The sequence below is a fragment of the Spea bombifrons genome, chromosome 4 (genome assembly GCF_027358695.1).
Source record: "Spea bombifrons isolate aSpeBom1 chromosome 4, aSpeBom1.2.pri, whole genome shotgun sequence".
NCBI classification, from domain to species: Eukaryota; Metazoa; Chordata; class Amphibia; order Anura; family Pelobatidae; genus Spea; species Spea bombifrons.
In genome coordinates this window covers 8,080,810-8,102,040 of record NC_071090.1, presented here as the reverse complement: position 1 = coordinate 8,102,040, position 21,231 = coordinate 8,080,810, and the positions used below count along the sequence as shown (strand labels likewise).

Below are 21,231 nucleotides of genomic sequence, written 5' to 3'. Positions count from 1 at the left end.
GTGTTAGCTGTCAATCATCAGATCCTGATATATATACCGTGTCAGCATCTATTTTTGCAACTGCAAAGTAGACATAAAAAAAACCAAACTATATTTAAGGAAGCTAAGTCCAAAAACATATGTTTGGAAGCAAGTTTACACCAATTTCTGTGTAGTTACTTTTACCCACAACCAGGCACACCTGCTGTGGACTATAACTCCCATCATGCTTATGGCGCCACTGGGAGTTCTTTTATTTTTTATTTTTTGGAATGACAGATGTTGAATCTCCTAGCCCATACATTTCCTAGCCCATACATTTCCTAGCCCATACATTTCCTAGCCCATACATTTCCTAGCCTATAAATTTCCTAGTTTCTTTATCTTTGTTTATAGAGGATGTTGCATAGTTCTACACCAGATTTCCATTTTCTTTATCTTTATCTAAAATCACATCAAGGGAAGGTTTCCGGCTGCTTTTCTATATTATTCTGGGCCCCTTTCCCATGGCTTTAGAATGTACCCAGAGGCCTCCCTCTTCTGGGGGAGTGGCTTTGTAAAGGGGCGTGGCTAGCTGTACACAAGAGCAGGGCTGTCCTAGACAGCCTTTAGTGGGGAGGGGAGTAGGTGGAAAGTGGGTGGGGAGTGGGCGTGCCCTGAGGAAACAGATACTGATTCTGAGACCCGGGGAAGCAGGGCTTGACTCGGAGACTGCGGGTCACACCTGCAGCGTTCCCAGGTATTTACGAGGTGAGACTTTATATTCGAATGTATATGTGTTGCATTTAGTGAGGAATTTAACATTAACTTCCAACAGTGTTTTGGAGCTAATATTCAGAAATGTTAAAAACTTTACTGAAAACACATATCATTTTATATATCCATTCGTTTCTATGGGTAATATTAATAAATGTGAAACGCTGTCATTGTACTATAGTTGGGCAACATTTTTTTCCCAATTCATAATCATGCCAGATATTTGACACATGGCATGTATGAATATTTTGGTTTTTCTTGCGAAAAAAAAAGAAAATATAACCCATTAAAATAATAGATGTACGTTTTCTTATAACTAATATATTGTGTTAATTACGCTTATAAATGTGTAAGCTGCAGTGGAAATTATGATGAAAATCCATTAATTGCAGAAAAGTAATTAGTCTTAAGGATTTCTAAAAGGTACATTGTGGGTCTAAGAAGCAAGTGTGTAATCTTTTCATAATACAATGAAGCAGAAAAGATTAATTACTCTCAAGCACAGCGATAATGTAAAATGTCAAAAAATATCTCACGGTCAGCAAAATACAAAATGAGCTGAAAAAATGTAGGATCACCACCCGCAAAGGTTATTGGCTACAAGGTGTAGTTTTGTTACCATCTTGTGTGACTCGAGGTTAAAAATGTAATTCTGCCCTAAAAAATTGAATATGGATTTTTTGCCATTTTGCTTGATCCATTTATGAACCGTCAGTGGTTTCAAACAAAAAAAGAAAGCATGCATGTAGTTAAAACCTTCAATTTTCTGGTGGCCAAATCAGGGCACCTTTATAGGGGGCGTGGCTAGAACTAGGGAGGGGTGTGTCCTAGGTGGGATGTGGCCGGGGCTCAAAACCTTAAGTGCCGTCTCGTGGAACTCCGCTTCAGAACGTTGCGAGGTGGCCACATGAGAGCTTCAAGAGCAGAGACCTCCATTGATTTTACAGCCCCCTTTGCCGGGACAGTGGAGCATCTTGGCAGGATAACGTTGCCCAAACATTGGGACTTGAGCGAGAACATAAGCGAGTTGGGATGTATGATATAGCAGGAAAACTGTGTAATCAGTCAGGTTATATCCTCCGTAATCTAACGTTTTACGGGATCTAGAATAATGCCTCTCTGTGGAATGTAGAATGGGTGTGTCTTTTTGGGGTGTGTCTTAATGGTAACCCCGCCCCTTTTAGCTGCCCTACAGGATTTAATTTCAATTGGACACTAGTGGCCCTTGTGCCTGTGGATCCTACAATCTAAATCAGGTGTTGTTAGTATTTCCAAACCCTTTTGCCTCTTCCTTTCTTTTTGGTCTTTGAGGAGAGTAATAGATTTTCTCTCTCTTGTTTCTTTTATTAACTGCAGTTAAGGTGTCAGGAAGGAGAAATGCTATACAATGTTGCAAGGAAGTAATTTGGGGTTTTGTGTATCTGTGCTCTGAAAAATACTGCAATCTTCTTCAATTTGTGTCACGGATAATAAGCTTGTTGATCAAACTTCAATTTCTTCGGGATTGATAGCCAAAAACGATTGCGTCACTGGTTGAGTTTTCTGACATGAAGGAAATGAAGGTATTACAATAGATACTCTGTAATTTTAGTGCTATACAATGTAGCACGTTTTTTTTTTTTGGTGACATTTCTTACACAACCCCCTCAATGCACAAAATAGAAACAGATCTTGAAATAGAAACAGATCTTGAAATAGAAACAGATCTCGGAAAGAACACCTAAATGTATTTTTTTACAGTGGATTATAGTATGATACAAATATATATTATTAACACATAGGTCGTTTACACATAGAGTAAAGATCCACCATGAAGAGACCTCATTTAGGAAGCCACAAGCCTGGGGGCAGCAGGGTATTGGATTAGTAGTAACCTGCATCAGCCTAAATCTTTGATATATATACGTGGAACATCAGCTTGGCCCTATATAACAGAACACTTAATCATTTGACAATTACATCTGCTGGGTTCTCCTAGATTGAGATAATCTCGGGCTTTCTCTTTAGCTAAGGCCTAGTAGTTAAAACACCTTCTCAAGATCTTGGATTGGCCATCAGACTTACTGGTCGGATGCCCTATGGGCCGGTGCACCTACCTTTATCGACCAGCCACTGTGAGATTTATTGTGTCAGGCCGGGTTTTAACTTTTTATGTCTGGTATTGCCCAAGATGAGGGTCTTCAACCTATTTTTTATTTTCCAAACAATGGTAGCATTGTTTCAATTGAAGGGTTTTCAGAATCATCAGACTTAAGAGTTGCACAGCACAATGTCACATTACAGAGTACACCTAATAATAAATATAACTAATCTGTAAAATACTTCTTCTCTATTGCTCTCTTGTTGCTTTTCTCCTCTCTCTCACTCATTCCCCCTATGCACACAACACAATCTGGCAACTCCTTATCACTGATTGTGGCTTAATGTGAATCTGACTTTAGCACCTGCACATTCATTTGACCATATTGACAATTCCCACAATAACGAGCCAGTTATATCTATAGAGATTGAGTTGAAAACTCGGTATTGCACACAGAAGTGCTCTTGAGCAACGTTAACTCCCTCGTAAGTACATGAGACATATATTAATGCTATACACAGACCTCCCACCTTTACACTAGCCTCTGTTGGCAAAAACAGCTTATCAGAGTAACCCACATCATTATAATGAAACCAAGCTGGCTACTGTGCAAGTTGCCACTGATCTTTAACAGTGCTAGCATGAACAAAAGCTTAAAAATTGGGCTAATTCTGATGTAGAAGACACAAGGAGACATAAGAATGTTTTATCTCTTCTGTAATATTTTACAAAAAGAGAACAATGCATCTACTAATCTCAAATGACCAGACAATTCTATGCACAAAGATACAAAATACTTTTCATAGCCATGCGAGCCCAGAAAGTGAAGGGGATGGTTGAGTCCCACAGTGTAAGTGTCTGGTAATGAATGGTACCGTGTTACATCTGAGATGTGCATATTCTGGAAAAATAACATAAACTTCCACAAGGTAATAGCAATTATGGGATTATACGAAGTTCTGAGATCTCAGCCTGGACGTATATTAAGGCAAATGTTCTGTAACAACAAATGATGGTGTTTAATGACAGAGGAGGAGCGGTGTGCTCCATGGATTGAGTCGAATCTTTCTAGGGAAGTCTTAGCTGATGAAAGCACTGTTAAAATTAAAATCATAGGCACCACTGAAGCATCTAAAAAAAATAGATAAACTGAAATCTTGGGTCTTCAGGAAAATATTTCACTGTAGTCGAGGCACTGGCTGATCATCCTCAGGAACTGGTGGTGTAAACAATGGTGTAAATTATAAATGTTGAGGAACTAGGCCAAACTGCGTCTATAGAAAGTGTTGAAACAACAAGCCCACCGTGCATTATGGAGAAGGATGTTTCATGTAGTGGTCTTTATGAACACAACGTGGAGATCCAATGAAAGGACAGCTTGATCAAGAATAATTGTATAGTTTGCTTGCAATGGTTGCCAACCAAGTATCACATGACAACTTGAACTTGTGTACTGCAAGTAAAAAAAAAATTAACGCAGTATAATATAAGAAAAAGAAAGATTTTCAGGAAAGGCTCCAACACTTCATTACTCCACAGTACGCTTAAGCTTCCCCATGTAGACCATCAAAATGAACATCAGTGCACATTGATGGCACTCCTTACAAGAGCACAGCTGTATAATAAATAAGTTGTCTCTGCCTCTAGGATTCTCCCATGAAAGAACAGCATGGCAACTTCTGAGGGTGTCCTAAAAACCTTCACGGTGGGGGTTACCTGAAGACCATTAGCGAGAACTCTACGTTGCGACGTTTATAGTACTTCTAAGCGAAAGTTTCTTTCCTGCACTTCCCTTTAAATACTCGCCAGGGTAAAATAGGGAACATAGTGTATGGATAAAACCTTGATGTCAGGAAGAGATTTTATAAACTTAGGAAGGTTGTCCTGGTAACGTTCGAAAACTTTGCTTTAAAAGGTATGTATTCTACAAGGTCAGTACATAGCGAGAGAGCTCGGAACATACAGAAAGGGCTTGCATGTGAATATATCTATATATACCCAGAATATACCCAGAATCCCTTGTGGTTGTGGCAGCACCATGAGATTTCTGAGGAAAAAACGAGCCTGCTGGCTTGTCTGGTGTCTGTAGATGAGTGTTTAATAACAGGATTTCCATCACCTTTACCCACCATAACTTATGTAATAGGTGTTTGGATGTGTGAGAAGTATTGAAAGAGATGACCTGGAAGCAGTTCTACATCAGGGACTGTGTAAAAGGAAAAAGTGTTATCACCACAGCAACCAATAGAATGGCCCAGGTAGGATGGGTACCCAATTGGTTGCTATGGTAATAAGAACACTTTTAAAATATTGATTCAGAATCTCTTTTTTATACATAACCCTCCATATGGTATTCTCTGCAACATAGCTCTACTGATATCAGACATCAGGAACACATTGTAAATAATTAAAATAAGTGAAAATAAAAACTAACAGAGCCTGGGCCAATCAGGGAATTATACATACACCATTGTATTATAGCTATACCTGATTGGCTGGTGATTATTGCACTTTTGAAGTAGATGCCTTAAATTATCTTTTTCTTTTTAATCATTATTTTAATGAGTTTTTCATCAGTCTATTTTACGTTCCCTTTCAGATGGGCGGGGCTTAAAGTAAGAACCAATCAGAGCTCACACGCTGCTTGTCCTTTTCTTTCTCAATGTGTCCCATGGTTACAAATGGTTTCTGTAGAATAGAGAGACCTTCTAATCCTGTAGAATACAGAACCCTCTAATCCTGCAGAATACAGAGACCCTCTAATCCTGTAGAATACAGAACCCTTTAATCCTGCAGAATACAGAGACCCTCTAATCCTGTAGAATACAGAGAGCCTCTAAACCTGTAGAATACAGAGACCCTCTAATTCCGGCAGAATACAGAGATCCTTTAATCTTGCAGAATATAGAAACCCTCTAATCCGGTAGAATACAGAGACCCTCTAATCCTGCAGAAAATGGGAACATTCAAATCCTGCAGAATATAGAAACCCTCTAATCCTGTAGAATATAGAGACCCTCTAATCCTGCAGAATACAGAGACCCTCTAATCCTACAAAATACGGAGACCCTCAAATCCTGCAGAATACAGAGACCCTCTAATACACTGAACAGCGGACATAGACAGTCACAGTCTACAGACCAGACCCCTGGTTTTCCCCACATGCCCCCCCCCCGGTCATTACATACTGCCGCACACACAGAGCCCCAGGAACAATTAGTAGCCAATGGCAGCCTGACGTCATGTGAGAGGAGGTGGGTGGGAGATGGTGACCAGGCAAAAGGAGAGGAGACAAAGAAGGGATCAAGAGACTTTGAAAAGAAGGGGGGGGATGAGGGAGGGGGAGCGAGTGGAAAGAGGGGAGAGGGAAAGCAGAGGAGGGAGAAATAAGAATGGGAGATAGAGATGGAGAGAAAGAAAAAGGAGAGAAAGAGGGGGAAGGGGAGAAAGAAGAGTAAAAGAGAGAAGGGGAAACAGAGAGATGAAGGAGAGAAGAAAGAGAGTAAAAGGGGGGTTAAGGAGGGAGAAAGGGACACACAGATACATTAGTATACAGTATAAACAGTGAGAGTTTAGCAGCAGTGGCTCTCATAACCTCACAATGTTATCTCCTGGATTTAATGTATTGTTTGGTCAGTCTGAAAGTGACAGCCGAGACATGCTCGAGGCAGTGATATGTGTACAGTCATTTTTAGTCATCTTGAGAATTAGAATTTGTGAATAAAATAATTTTAGAATGCCAGGAAGCGTCCTGACTTTGTCCTGTGTCTGTTTTTTTTTTGAATGATGGTGAAGGTGCCCTGTCTGAAAGGAGAATTGATTCAATTTGCTGGATTGCGTAGAAATAAATTAATTTGACCTACAACTATAAGTTTCATTATATCTAAACACTTTTTTAAGATATCTCTGTATTTTGTTGAATACTGCAAAAATAAAAATACTTTATATATATATATATATATTTTTTTTTTTTTTATTTTAGGCACAACTCATACGCAGAAAGCCAGGGCTTTGTAAAGTAATTATAAGTTTTGCTTTACGATGGGGATTGTCACTTGACCTTTAACATTGTCAACAAAGTTCAGTTCACACTAAAAGGGATGATCTAAGAGGAGATATCTAGTATTTTTAGACTTTCATCAAGAAAACTCTAAATTTGGTTTAACATTTAAAGTCTCTCAACTCAAACGTAATTTGCTCTTTAACCCCCGTTTGTCCAGACAGATCCGCACATGACCTTTAAGCCATGTCAACTCTTGGCTAAAGGGAAACATGTCAGAGTCACGGCAAGAAGCACACGGGGATTCTGACAGAGAGGAGGAAGGTGATATTTACAGACAACCTGTTCTTGTTAAAGGTCGACAAATTAGATATTGTTGGGATTCTCCTGGGAAGAGAGACCTGAATATATCTGAGTACTTAGATAAACTTGCAGCTGATCTTGTTACAGAGAATGTATAAGCTATATGTACATATGTGATGATGTCGTGGAGCTCCATGCTATATGAGGTACCTGTCAGGATTATTATGGGTTTATTCTTCTAGTATTGGAAGTAAAGACTGGTTTCTCCACAGAATTTCATGAATACAATCTGCAATATTAAGTGTTCCCCAAGAAAGTTCTATCATATACCTGGGAGGATGATATAATGTTGTGGTTGTTTGTTGGGGTTATCAGGTGACCATTCCTGGGCGGTTGGTGGGAAGAGGAATGTCAATGGCTTGATGGCCAGGAGCAAGAGGAGAACAGGACAACACAAATGGTGTGTAATGAGGGTTGTGAATCGGCTGACCATAAGGTACAGAGTGCAAAATCCACTGGGGTTTTCACCTGTAGAATCATAATCGTTCAAATATCAATTGTGGTGCTTTAAATGCCCAAGCCTGGGAAAGGGAATTAGGACAGGGTACAAGTTAATTATACAGCCCAACAGTAACAAAAAAGAGTTCAGTCCATTTTAGGGAAAATCATCGAGGGTTTAGGTATCAGTAGCAGGTCTTGGCAAACGGGACACCAATTTTGTTGAAGAACAAACAAGATCAGAAACCCAATATAAATACATGTTCGAGATTAAGAAGCAACGTTTGAGAAAGGCCAAGTCAAACTGCAGCAACAGAGGGGGTAATTTATGGACACACCTGGGAACTCCATACTTGACCCAGAGTCTCCTGGTGAAGCCATTGCCCTGCATCTGTGAAGGCACCCACCCAGAAGACGGAGAGATCGAGATACCCCAACCATGGGAAGTTCCCAGCCATGCACATGAGATGTAATGATGATGGGTGTTGATGGGATAATGGAGTAGTTGTGCTGTTTACCCAGGGGAATCATAAGATCACTAGCTCTCCAGAGAATCACCTGCGAGCCCAGGTCCTTTGATGAACTCACCTCTAGATCATGATAAACATCGGATGGCATTGTGTGACCTTTTTCTAAAACAAAAAACCCTTCTCAACCCTAAGATTTGGTCAGAACCTGTAAATATGCACAGCCAAAAAAAAATATACAGAAAGGGGAGCGCACAAAAGCATAAAAGGCATGCACATTCAGATATATTACTTATTTTTGTGCCTTGCTCATTAATTGCCAGTTTAATTACTCGTATTGTACTTCCTTAATGCACTAATTACTTCAGTGGCTATAATTAAACCATGCTTTCTGAAAATATTCAAAATGGGAATACCTAATTATGTCCATCCTGGTATTTACCCATCCCCCCCACCTAGAAATCCTTATTTATTGTAGAGCGAGGTGGCAGTGGTCATCTTTATGATTGTAGGGTCAACACATAGAACTCGTTTTAAAAAGCTTAATTCTTGTACTAGATTGCTTTTACGAGTCTGGCATTTCTTTATTTCCCTTGGCTTTTTACGAAAAGCTACACTTAGGCGCTGGGGCAAACGGCACAGAATCTTTTCAAACAGACCCAGCGTGAAAAAGTAACAATAATCAGCCTTGGAGCAAAACTCTCCGTGCATCCATGCCAGGGTCACAAATCTGTTCAGAGGACCGGTAAGCATGGCACATAATCAGACAGCCTGTTGCCGTTTGCGGTTTCCATCGAAGGAACTCTAATCATTAGTATGCTTTCATAACTCCATATGGAGAGCAGTAATCACTATTAGGCTGAATAAACAGAAAGACAGCCTCGGTTGCTAAATGCTCCCTTACAGCAGAGAACTAAGGAAGCCATTAAGCTAGACTGATTATGATTGGTATCATTATGTTATCTTTATATCGCTGGTACAGCCAAGTACAGTAAACTGTATACAAGTATTCTTAATTAGAGCGATATTGCTTGATTCACATTTTGTCACAGATTACAGCGATACAAGATGTTCAGAATCCTCATATTGATTGGACCGGCTGCTTCTGACAATGTGTTATGAGCATGCTTGGGAACTCTCGTGGTGTGCCCTGGAGTCTCGGGGCGTTTTACCCCAGTCTCAGGGTCTCAGAATGAATGGCCACGTTCTCTAGGTTACATAGTCTGTTGTATCCTTCTCTGGTTTTACAAATGGTCATTCAGACTGGTGTTTTGCCCTACAAGGCGGATTGGGAATTTAAAGCAATACATGATGTATGTGTGGCTATAGGCTGGAGATATGCGGTCACACATTACACACCTATACATCTGCATTTCAGATCCCAAGCTACATGGTATTATTGGCATGTGGCCCATGGAACGGCCAGGTAGCTAATCCAGAACTCTTAGTCTATTTTACGGCATTGTGGTGGGCATACCTGCGAACTCTCCGGGTTTGACCCGAAGATTGCCGGAAGAGCGCTGCTCCTCCGGTTCTCCGGGTCAAGACCCGAATCCTCCGGGTTGCGGAAGCGGGCTCTTGACACGTCCCACTCCCCGCCCCTTTTTCTTTTAAATAGGGTGTTTCCCACTGCCGTCAGCGGGAACTCCCCCGACATCAGCGGGAACTCCCCCGACGTCAGTGGGAACTGCGCCGATATCAGCGGGACCGCCCACCTATATCAGCGGGACCGCCCACCAATGTCAGCGGGACCGCCCAACAATGTCAGCGGGACCACCCGCTGACATCAGTGGGCAGTCCTGGGCGCGTCCCGCAAGGGAAGGCGCCGGGTAGCCGGAGCCCAGAAGTTCCCAGGTATGATGGTGGGCCATAGGAAACCTGGTTCTGTTTCCCCAGGGCAACAATTTGACTAATGAATGCCTATGGAGAAAGCATTAAACAAGGACGTATAAGCCATATATGCTTACATGCCATAAAGCAAGTTGAACAATGTGGTTTTGAAGAAGGGGGTAACATTTTTATATCATTTGAAAACCTACAATGGGTATCACCAAGTGTGAAGATAACACAAGATGACGAATGAAAATAATTCTATTCTTTACTACACTCCGCTAATTTATATGGCTGCTACAATAAGGAGAAATCATTTTATTCAGTTATAAAACTATTGGGAAATAGCCGCCTTCCTTTTTTTTTTTTTTTTTTTTCGCTAATTCCTAATGAGGAAATGGAAAAAATAGAGAACAAATTTATCCGGCGGAGAAATGAACAGCTGACTGATGTGAAGTACAAATGGCAGAAAATCTTACGACAAAAGAGTGTTTTTGGAAGTATTTAGAATGGTCAAAGTCATTTCAGTTTAATTGGTCAGACGTAGGGCGCAACTTTCTTTCACGATTAAAAAGACATAATAAATACATTAGCAATTTACAAAAATGTGCCGGTAGGAAGCCTGACATATTAATTATGATATATAAATTAACGTGCCAAATCGCTATACAATTTAAATGCCTAACTAGCGTTTTTATAAGTTTAAGTGCCCTTCCTACCATGACTTCTGTTCTTTTCCTTCTTTCTTTTTACGAAATATTCGTGGAAACGGGATCGAAACATGAAGAGTTCCGGTTAAATGCCTAGAATCTTTTTTCATAGACTATAATTAGGATTTATTGAATTGTTTCCCTCTAGATCTGCCCCATCCACAGCATCAATACAGAGACAGTTTAATGCCCCTGGCAGTCCCTCTATGGAAGAAAACATATTGAGCTACTCAAGTTCCAAAAATGTGTTTGGCCAAACACATTGACTGCATTGCAACTACCTGGGGGGGGGGGGCAAAGGGGCAAGTACATAAAATCAGACACTCCGGAAATGTAAAGAGGCCACACAGCTATCACAGGCATATAATATATGCTGGAGTGGCCCTTTAAGAGAAGCTATTTTTTTAATTAGAGGGCACCTGTGTCGGAACAGTCTTGGCAAGTAGGCTTAGTGTTCAGCACCTAAACTGAGTACTGTGCATACATAAATGAAGAAGAAAACTCATGTTGCAGGAGAAGCTTACTGGGGCTGCTCCTTCATAAACATACCTGGGAGAACTTTGGCCCAGAGAACTCTGGGAAGATCGCTCCAGGTTGCGGGAGCAGACTTCTGACACTCCCCTTCTCCACCCATTTCTGCTTAATGTGGGTGTTTCCCGTGATGTCAGAGGGAACGCCCACTGACGCCAGCAGGAACGTCCACAGACATCAGCGGGATCTGTCCCCAATGTCAGTGGGCAGTCCTGGCCGCCTCCCTCAAGGGTACGCTCCGGGTATCCGGAGTCCACACGTTCCCAGCTATGTTCATAATGCATAATGAATTCATCAACAACTAGCCCCTGACTACCAGGACTTTGGCTGCAAGGATTAGATAGAAGAAGACAGGAATATATATATATATATATATATATATAGGTATTTTTCTCATAATGAAGCAGTATGCCCTTTCCTAATAGTCGCTTCACGTATAGGAGGACTCGGGTTATAAAATATCGTGCTACATTCCAAGAACAACAAATGTATAATGTAACAGAGGAACTCAACGACAAGAATTATTCATTCCTTCTGAGCCTCGTCTTCTATTCTACTCTTGGAATCCCAATTCCCCTCCGCTCCTCCTTATATATATCAGATCATATCTCTCGGTGCTCCCTGCGTGACTGTTTAACACTCTCCGCATTCTGCCTTCTATCCGTGGAAATGACTACCCAGCGGAGCCCCGTGACTTTCTCTGCCTTTATGTTCTAGCGTGCAGTCTTCTGGCACTTCTCCATATGTACAGTTTAATATCTGGCTGCCGCACAACATTAGCCCTGAGTGGGTGAAATATTTACTAGACTCGCATGTCGCCGGCCCGCATTCTTTTGAAACGCGAGTGAAATAATCATATGTTTATGTTCAGCGCCGGGTTTAGTATCAGGCGTCCCAGGCAGCTGCCTGGGTGTCTAAATAAAAGGGACGCGAGGCAGGATTGGCACCCTTGGAGGGTCCCGGAATGAAGTGTTATGTCTCCTACACTGTGCGGTGTATCCTATATTAATCATTTTAAGAAATATTACAATATTTAATGGATCATAAGCCAGGTGTATGTCACACAAACCCTATGTCTACATTATCCTTCTGCTGCAGGACACGGGACATGCCTTCTTCACGCTAACCCTTTCTAGCTGAGGCCATAAAGGACATTGTAAGAAAGGAATTCTACAAATGGAAACGCTGACTTGTCATTATTTCAAGATACACTTAACGGAGTCACCTGCATTCAAGCAGGGATGTCAACCATAAAATACTTGGCAGAAAAAGCACCAACTTGAGAGTTTTAGATGATCACAGCCGAGTAGAATAGGAAGGAGTCGGCTCCAGACCGCGACCCTGAGAATCTGCCCCTTCACCCTGAGATTGGGGCAAAAACCCTGAGCTTCGCCACATATGTGAATTATACATTTTGCCATAAACTATTTTATTCTAATATATACCCCACTAAAAAATGATTTGAAACTAGTTGCCTTTAATAACACCGGCCGAGTGTGGTGTAGAATCATAAATGCGCGGATCTGTACGCTATCATGACTTTTCTAATCCAGGAGACTTCATATTAGTCGCAGATTTCCAAACCTTGCTTAACTAGAGACTTACTGTATAATTCCAGAAATTGGATATGTCATACTTTGCGGGCTTCCAGGTAGAGTCCAAATTGACTTTCAGTAATTTAATCATATAAAAAAAAAAGTCAACGTTGAATGCTTTTAGTGCATTAAACACAGAGAGCCCTGGTGCGGAATCAAAACACCATGTTTTAGGTACACGTTAGGAGCCTAGCGGCTAGCGCTTATGGGGTGGCTGCAATGTAGATTCTATCGGATGGGAAATCGGAGAGCAAAATCATTATTTTTTATCCAGGGACAATGATTTGTGAAATGATCTCCTGGCAAAATGGCAGATACTACCAGATTAGTGAGAAATTGTGTCTGGACCTTTCCTAGTTTAGTTTTAACTTTCCAAAGTGCTTAATTTGTTCCCTCTGCACTGCTACGCCTGCCAGAAGGGGCATTTGCATAAAGGTTTTCTATCTTAAAGGGCACTGGTGTGGTAATAGGAGGTCAGACTTCTGGGATGTGATACATAAGGAAGGGCTTTGCAAGAATATCTCAATAAACCTTTAAATACAGTTTTTTTAGGTGATACGGGGCATTCAGGAGAAAAATAAAATGGCATACAGGTTTCTTTTACTTCTCTTTACATGGTGGAGCACTTATCTGGGGGTATTTTATGAGGCACCCTAGGTGGAACAGCCACCCATAGGTCATAAATTTTGTCTTCCGGTGTAATTGTTTGCAGATGTTTTAAGATTTATAGGAAAAATCTGAAACTGTGCCATAAATCATTATTTGTCCCGTTACATTTATTTATATAGAGCCAGCAGATTCCATAGCACAGTATCGGGCAATAAAAATAATTAACAAAGACAATTTGAAATGACAATAGCGTTAACACATGTTAAGAAGGAAACAAGGGCCCTGCTCTTGGGCGCTTACAATCTATCCGTCCCCAAATTTTCTCCCTTCTGCTTCCTATTAACAATCATAAAACTAATAACGTGGCAGATATAACTTAATGGATACCTTAACTGAGAAGAATGTTTCTGCAGATCCTCAGTACAGAGGATGTGGGCTCCTGTATATTGTCTATATTAACCTGTAAACATTATTTACTAGACTAGATTATTTACACGTTACTGGAATGTAGGACTTGGGAAAAGTGACAAATATCTTCTAAATCACCCCAGGGCCAGCCCGCGCCTGCTATTGGCCTTTTGGGTTACCATCTTTTCAATAATTATGGAACCACAGGAGGTCAGTTGTCCCTCACAAAGACTACTACAGAAAACCCGAGCTTGTTGATAATCCTCTTGGGTGGGAAAGCTGTCAATCTCTCCTCTCGTTCTTGGGGGTTTCTTTGAAACAGCAGAACATTAACTGACAGAACTGTTACCTACGGGATTATACAACAGTCACGGTGTTTTGGCTTGACACATTTCATACATTTCTGCACACCACGAGCAAGTGGCCTTTTATTATTTTACTCATTATTACTCTGGTTTTTATAAAGCAGCCGCAGTATCTGACACGGACAGAATGTTACATTAAGCCTCTCAAAAAAACAAACGATAATAAATTCCAACAAAAGAAAAATGTCTTGGATTTTGAGATACACTCAGAAAAATACCAGTTTGGCTGTTGGAATTCTAAAACGAAAACATGAAAATTGCTACTTAAGGACTACAAAAGAAAATGTGTGTTTTATTGTTCTCATTTTTAAAGTCAACACTGCCTCGAGATGCTGGTTTTCTTGTATTTAATAAAATTGCGGCCACAGTTCTGTTTTGGTGGCCTCTGGTGGCTTCACAAAAGTAAACCTACAGCTTACAATAGGATACTCAAGTGTTAGTAGCTCCAGAAAGCCACCGCCCAGGATGGTGGCCATATTGTGGCTGCCGTGAAGAAGCTCTGGTCTAGATCCCATGTCCACACAACTCATGTTCCAAAATACCCTACATTTCCCAGACGCATCCACTAATGTTTTAGACCCTTGCGATTTAAGAAAGTAAATTGTTTGGAAATTGGAAGGCATACTTATTGGGACGAATGTTTTTGTACATAGGTAACTTCAAGGGGCTGAGTAAACCTGCAGTCATCTGTAGAATTAAAAATGATGGCAATTTGTATATCTTCAAGATTTTTATCTGTATCCATATCCGGTTCCATATGGACTGCAATACAGTATAGACTTTATCTAGTCTCTCTATTGTCTTCCGAGGACAGCATGTTCAGCGACAAGACAACACAGTTTATCTCTGTGCCCTACGGGTCAGATGTCCGCAGCAGCCAAGGGTTTGCTTCTCAGTTTTCCCAGCTGCCTCTTCTAATTATAGCGGGTGAGCCTCTGACACTTACACAACCCGATCTGAACAGCTGGTCGTTTCTGGCTTTTACAGAGTCACTGCCCCTAAAGAACAACACGGGGGAAGAGAGTAGACCATAGTCTGACATCATTTTACAGTCACTATGCACAGGACGCTGTTGGAAGACTAACGTAAGTCAGTGCTAATGTTGCCGGTGTCCCCAGCTGACTCGAACGTTGCTACCTACCGGTATATAGGCAACAATAATTATCTTATTCCGTCAAACTTGTCATATGTAAGAGATTGAATGTTCCCTATTCTTGTCTAAAAACAAGAAAACACTTTAAAAAAAACTCTATAAACTTTATAGAAAACATGTTCTGGCTTTATGGTGACTTCTAGAACTTGCGGAGGATCTGAATTGAGTTGTCGGGGTATACAGTAGACGGACCCTCTAGTTTTCTTATGTTTGAGGTCCTTTAACCTCAATGGAGGCCCAAATTAGCATCTAAATCTCGTAGCACAACTTCTGCCATTCCTTCGCTCAACTTTTCTCATGCACCACACAGATATTTAATCCTATTTAATCATTCTGGATACTCTTCCCTTACTGTATGTTCTTTGCTTTTTGAATATTTTTTTGTGTATTACACTTCTTGCTGTGACGATTGGAGCACTTTTAACGTTTTGCCCCAAAACCGCCCGTTGTACATAAATCCTGCTGTGTTTTTTCCTTTAAATTTGATTTGTTTTTTTTCCCCCTTTTCCTTGACCTTTAATTCTGAAAATAAAAACATTCCAAGCAAAAATAGAGTAGATAGTTTACTTAGGATTTAGTTCCCTGGCACAAGAGGATATATTTTTAAGCCTTGTTTGTGCTTTACGAGAAAAGATGGGTTAAGGGGGGGTATTGATCGTGTAGGAGTATGAGAATAGTTCTTAGTAGTTTGAAAAACAAGTATCTTTTCTGTGCTGTTTGCCGTTCTTCCGTTAGATAAATATATTAGGTGTAAATGTCCTTGTCCTATGTTCTACAGGAATAATGTAAGTTTTTACCTTCACGTTATTGTTTCTTTCACAATAACGTGAAGGTAAAACTTACATTATGGCTTGGTCTTGGTCTTCTGTAAGATAATATCGACATTGGTGTTTCTCTGATAAATAGAACCGAGGCTTATTCAGTGTTGAACAATTGCATTCTCTCATCCGCGAAGACTAAGTCTTTTTTATTCCCCGAGCGTGACAAGCCCCTTGCCGATTGTCTAGAACCTCACCCTAATTGGTTGATAATTCTGGAGATGAACATCAACTCCCCAAGAACTGATTGAAGGATCCGACGATCGTTCACTAATACAACATTGCAGGATGTAAGAAGACGAGAAGGTGGAAATGTTGTTTTTTTGGCCTTTTTGATGGTGTTATTATTGTTAAAACGGAGATTGCGAGCCAGGCCTTCTGGCCCATCATCGGTGCCTGACCTCACAAATGCTCTACTGGATGTTGGTGTAATGGTCAGGTGTCCAAATACTTTTGTCCATATAGTGTATCTTCCCCTTCACTCAAGCTGAGCTCCAGTTGTAGGTGAGGTGCCGCAGCGTGCTTATGCCCGGCCGCACACACTATGTGAGCATGTATATTCTGCCGTTGGCCGTACCTACTGTATGTCATCAGACGGCTGCTGATGTGCTGACGATTTCGAGACTTGTATTATAAATTCTTAAAGAAGTGGATTTTCCTGGTAGGATCTTATGTTAAAATGTTGAATTTTTTATCTCTTTAGCATATAATGCTATTTCTCTATTATTGTTCTAAGTGGATAAAATCAAGTGAATGTAAAAAAAACATAGCAGGTTGCTGTAAGATTGAGATAGGCTTATCAAAAACCTCTAATGGATGCAGTTGCTCCTTGTTATTCTGCTTCTCCAGCGCCAACCTTTTCTGTCCCGTATTCATGTGGTCTGTTTTAATTAATGTCAGATGAGGGACTCGCATTATAAACCTCGCTTTTCTTCAATCCCTTGCCCCTGTCAGGTTCTGTTTAATCCCTTGCAAAGCAACTGCAAAGTAACAGGTATATATATAAAAAAAAAAGCCTCAGTGGATGTTTTACATTAATTTCGGAAGAGAGAGCAAATGTATGCGTGTGCTTGTAGAAAAATATTCAGTGGTTATTCGATAGAACAGAAATTAGTATATTAGTATTATTTGGTAAGGGACAATGAAAAGATCTGCACTGCATGCAATTCATGAAGGCTAACGTAGACTCTCTTTAACAGACTGTAAATCTCTAGTGATTCGTTTTCATTGTCACCGTACATCTTCATTGATTTGTGTAGAACTTTAGATAGAGGGACAACACATTTGAAAAACCTTATCCCGTAATCTAGGTCTTTTTTTTATAATATTGCTGAGCGTTGTCCAAGAATTGGTGCCATGGGCGGAATACCAACTAAGCCTCGACTCTGGATCCTCATCATTTATCAGTATCTATCTAGGATCTTAAATAATGCATGGTTGTGGTAGGGCGAGTCAGGACTAGAGGGAACCAAAACAAAGCAGGACGTCAGGGTGGGTAGCAGACAACATGATGGGAAAATTGAGTGTATTGCTCTGGACTGGAACACTTCTTTCTTTCTTTAGGAATCAGAAGGAATTTAGAAGGATCAATATCTATTCTTCATTTTTTTCACTGGTAGCTCCAACCACCGTTGCTTATTATTGGCCCATTCCTTGCCCACGTTCCACATATGCCCATCCTACAAAGCCTTTTGCTTTGTTTCTAAGACCATGAGAGGAGATCGAAGATACAATCATTGTCCCCAGAGGTCACCAAGATGTCATTCTGGTCTTTGTCCTACATCTGTGGCTCTGTTCAGTTCTGTTGAGCATTTGGAAAGTCCAGAAGACCTCGAGAAGTGGAAAGTGCTGATATCAATTCTGTTAGACAAAACATAGTTGTGGTTTATATTCAGCTCCAGAATATATTTGGTGATGTTAGGCGATATTCCAATAACAACTATAATTTGTTACAGTCTCTGATTAGGAAATGATGATATCATTCACTTTGACTCCAGGTGTCTATCATTTCCTTAGAGCTTCAACACAAACTTTCCAACCGAGACGCCGCATCAGTTTTCCTCTTAGTGATAGCTGCTGCCTTAACAAAGACATCAAAGATTGCATGTTCACTGTTATGTGGAAAATTATTATAAATTACTTGTGGCAGGAAAGGAAGAGCATTTTGTCAGCTTAATGTCTTTGCTGCCATTTTGTTGATGAGCAGTGAATTGGATAATATAGCGACAAAACCCATTTCTTACGTACATTCTTTAAGGATCTGGTAAATGGGAACTTCTGGTACATTGTTATATACTTGTAAATTCTTGTAGCAATTTCAGTTCCGGAGAAACACTGATTTTCAATCTCATTCCAACTCAGAGTTGGAATATGAATATTTTATTCTCTGTATAACACGTGTGAATACTTTTTAATATTAAAGAACGTCTGCAGGTCTTCCTACGGTGTCCTCAGATGGATTGTAACAGATTTCGAAGAGCAATTTTGCATCTATTGCTTGGTGCATTTGAACCCCACCTAATCTTGATGGGGTGGGGACATCTGCTACAAAAGTCTAATGGGTATTTTACGATACATTTTCAGTTATTTGGTTTAAGAGCTTTCGGTGGCCAGTGAGTTCATGATAGACCACTTTACTCATATAGAATAGGACTATGTACTATAGTCCATACTAGACCTTCAGGTTCAGGTCGGTTATGTCACATCCCACCGATTTGCGGAGGAGGCGGTTAGTGGTGTTGCCCCCGGTAAGACCTAGGGCACCGCTAAAGATGAATACACCACTGGTAGACTCCAGTTGAAGATCGTGGTACCAGCACCCCAGGGAGTGGTGCCTTATCATGTGGGCAAGCGTCTAGCAAGGGTAATATCCAAGGGTACTGTGGTGTTAAAGGTGTTCAACTAGAATAGAATCTTCCAATTCGCTATATCCATGAGTTAAGTATTTTTTCTGATGCATTAAGACACTTGGGATTCTCAGAGAGCGGCTGACAGGTGTGGAGGTTGTTCCAGAGAGAATCCTCTGTCATTAGCAATATTATTGCGTGAATTTGGTTTCCGTGGGTGAGAGTCTGACAGGAGCAGTTCCTTTCTTGGGAACAGCGTCAGTGTGAATAGGAAGATTATTAAATAGTGTGTATTTCTTTGTGAGAGTTTGACCTCCAGAGGGAGTGTATCACTCGCTGCAGAGAGGGAGATACTCGGTAATTTCCATATTCATGTCTGTAACTTCAATTGTTCATCATTTAAAGAGTGAAATCATTATATTGAGAAATATGTTAGAAAAATATTAATAGATTCCAGCTGACAGCAGAGTAAAAATCTTTGTTGAGTATAACTTTGTACATGTAAAAAAACAAAAACAAATGGTAATGGTAATTTTTTATTAAAACTAGGAGAACATTATTAATCCAAGAGGCATGTGCGAATACATTGAGACCAAGTCTGGGCATAGGTAACCGCAGCAGATACCGCAGGTCATTGGACACCAGGTGATACTGTATAACACCCATTGGCCAACATGACAAAGCTGCACCACCAGACTTCCACTGGAGTTCCATTTCCCTCTTTGACGCTCTGTTAAAATTATTCTTGTGAGAAATCTGAAACACTGTGTTATCACCATAACTAAGAACGTCCAAGGGTAGGTTACATGAAGTGGCTTCTCAAGGGGACTGGACTAGCCATGCATTAGGGTTAGCCCTGAGTGGGCGGGGAGTAGGGCATGGAGTGGGTGTGGTCAAACAGCATTCCTTTGCCCAAAGGAAGAGGGAAATGGAGAACTAGGGAAGCGGTACTTTATCTGGAGACTCCTGGAGTGTTCCCTGGTATGGTTATCACCAGAGGATCCAATGGAATTGTCCAATCAAATGTAACATTCCGGTAGTTGTCATAAGACCATTTTCCAAACCACATTTTACACATAACCCTCAGTGTTTCATTCTTCGTCGGCTACACTTTGCTTGGGTTTAAGAAAACAAAATCACAACTGCGTGCTGTTATAATCGTTTGCGATCGTCAGGCCCAATACAGAAGACCATCCGTGGTGTCTAATAGAAAAAAGATGTCAGTGGGGCCTCCCAACTACGTCAGCAGAGCCAGAAAGTCTAGCATGCAGCCGATGGCGTAAGTGCAGCCGATGGCTGGATATGCGTGGCTGCACGCTGCGTTTTTACACTCACACGGCTTGTGGCCAGGTATATGCGGCCAATACCGGCACACTGACGCATCCGATCGGCCACTGGGCATTTGCCCGCTGTGCCAGAATTCATTAATGCTTTTATCTCATACGAGACATTTCAAAATGCAGATAGCTGCTTATTAAAGCAAAATTGTTTTTTTTTTTCTATTCGTGTTTTTTTCTATATGTTCTATACGTGTAGGTTTTAGTTTATTTATAACGTATATTGATACATGTTTTCGCATTCCCCCAAAAAATACAACTGCTTGTTTCTGAAGTCAGCTCGCTGCAGAGGGACCCTCGAGGCACAGAAAAGAAAATGAAGAAAGGTCTCTAACTCAAACCATGTGTTCCTTTGTAGAGTTGTAGGAAGCTCTGTCTGCGAGCTCTGGCAGGGTCTGTATCCATGTAACGCAGAGACCGCAAGGCTTCAAATAAAGAAAGACGGAACGCAGTCCAGGAAATTCTTAGGGGTTGGGCAGGGATTTGGCTGCAAGTTGGTTACTGGAAAATGTGAGACGGACAGGCGAATGTGTCTTAGCTGAAGGCCTGCCGGCTGTGCTACCGGTGGATCTCTGCGGCTTTATCTCACTTCGGGCTTTTGTGGGATATTTACCTGTAGCCGTACACTGAAAGGTACGTAACGTGTATACTGCGGAACCGCTTATTCGTTAATATGAGTGGCAGGCGGCCTCTGACACTGACTACTGTGGAATGTTGCTTCGTCTGCCAGCCTACAGCGGCAGCCCACGTCATTCCGCTGATACTTTGCAACTGGGGAGAACTCCTACTCCCAAGATGACCAGACACCTCCTAGATGCTTTATTAGTGTAATTGTAACAGTGTATCATAATACATCATCTGTAAGCCACAACATATCGCAGTCTGTGGTCTTTAAGGTAGATTTAACGCATGCTGTATGGATACTAACGTAAATTTCGTAGGATCA

At 41.0% G+C, this 21,231-nt stretch overlaps 1 protein-coding gene across 5 annotated transcripts in view; it reads left to right on the top strand.

The window, feature by feature from the left end:
- The window catches only part of SGCD (sarcoglycan delta), a 190,629-nt gene that overhangs the window by 108,170 nt on the left and 61,228 nt on the right, over window positions 1-21,231 (top strand). The window contains exon 1 of one of the 5 annotated variants that reach the window (XM_053465518.1): window positions 20,716-20,918. The exons of the other annotated variants lie outside the window; for them this stretch is intronic. The gene's annotated coding sequence lies outside the window, so the exon portion shown is untranslated. Of the gene's footprint in view, window positions 1-20,715; window positions 20,919-21,231 lie in introns of those variants that run through there. 5 annotated transcript variants of the gene reach the window in all.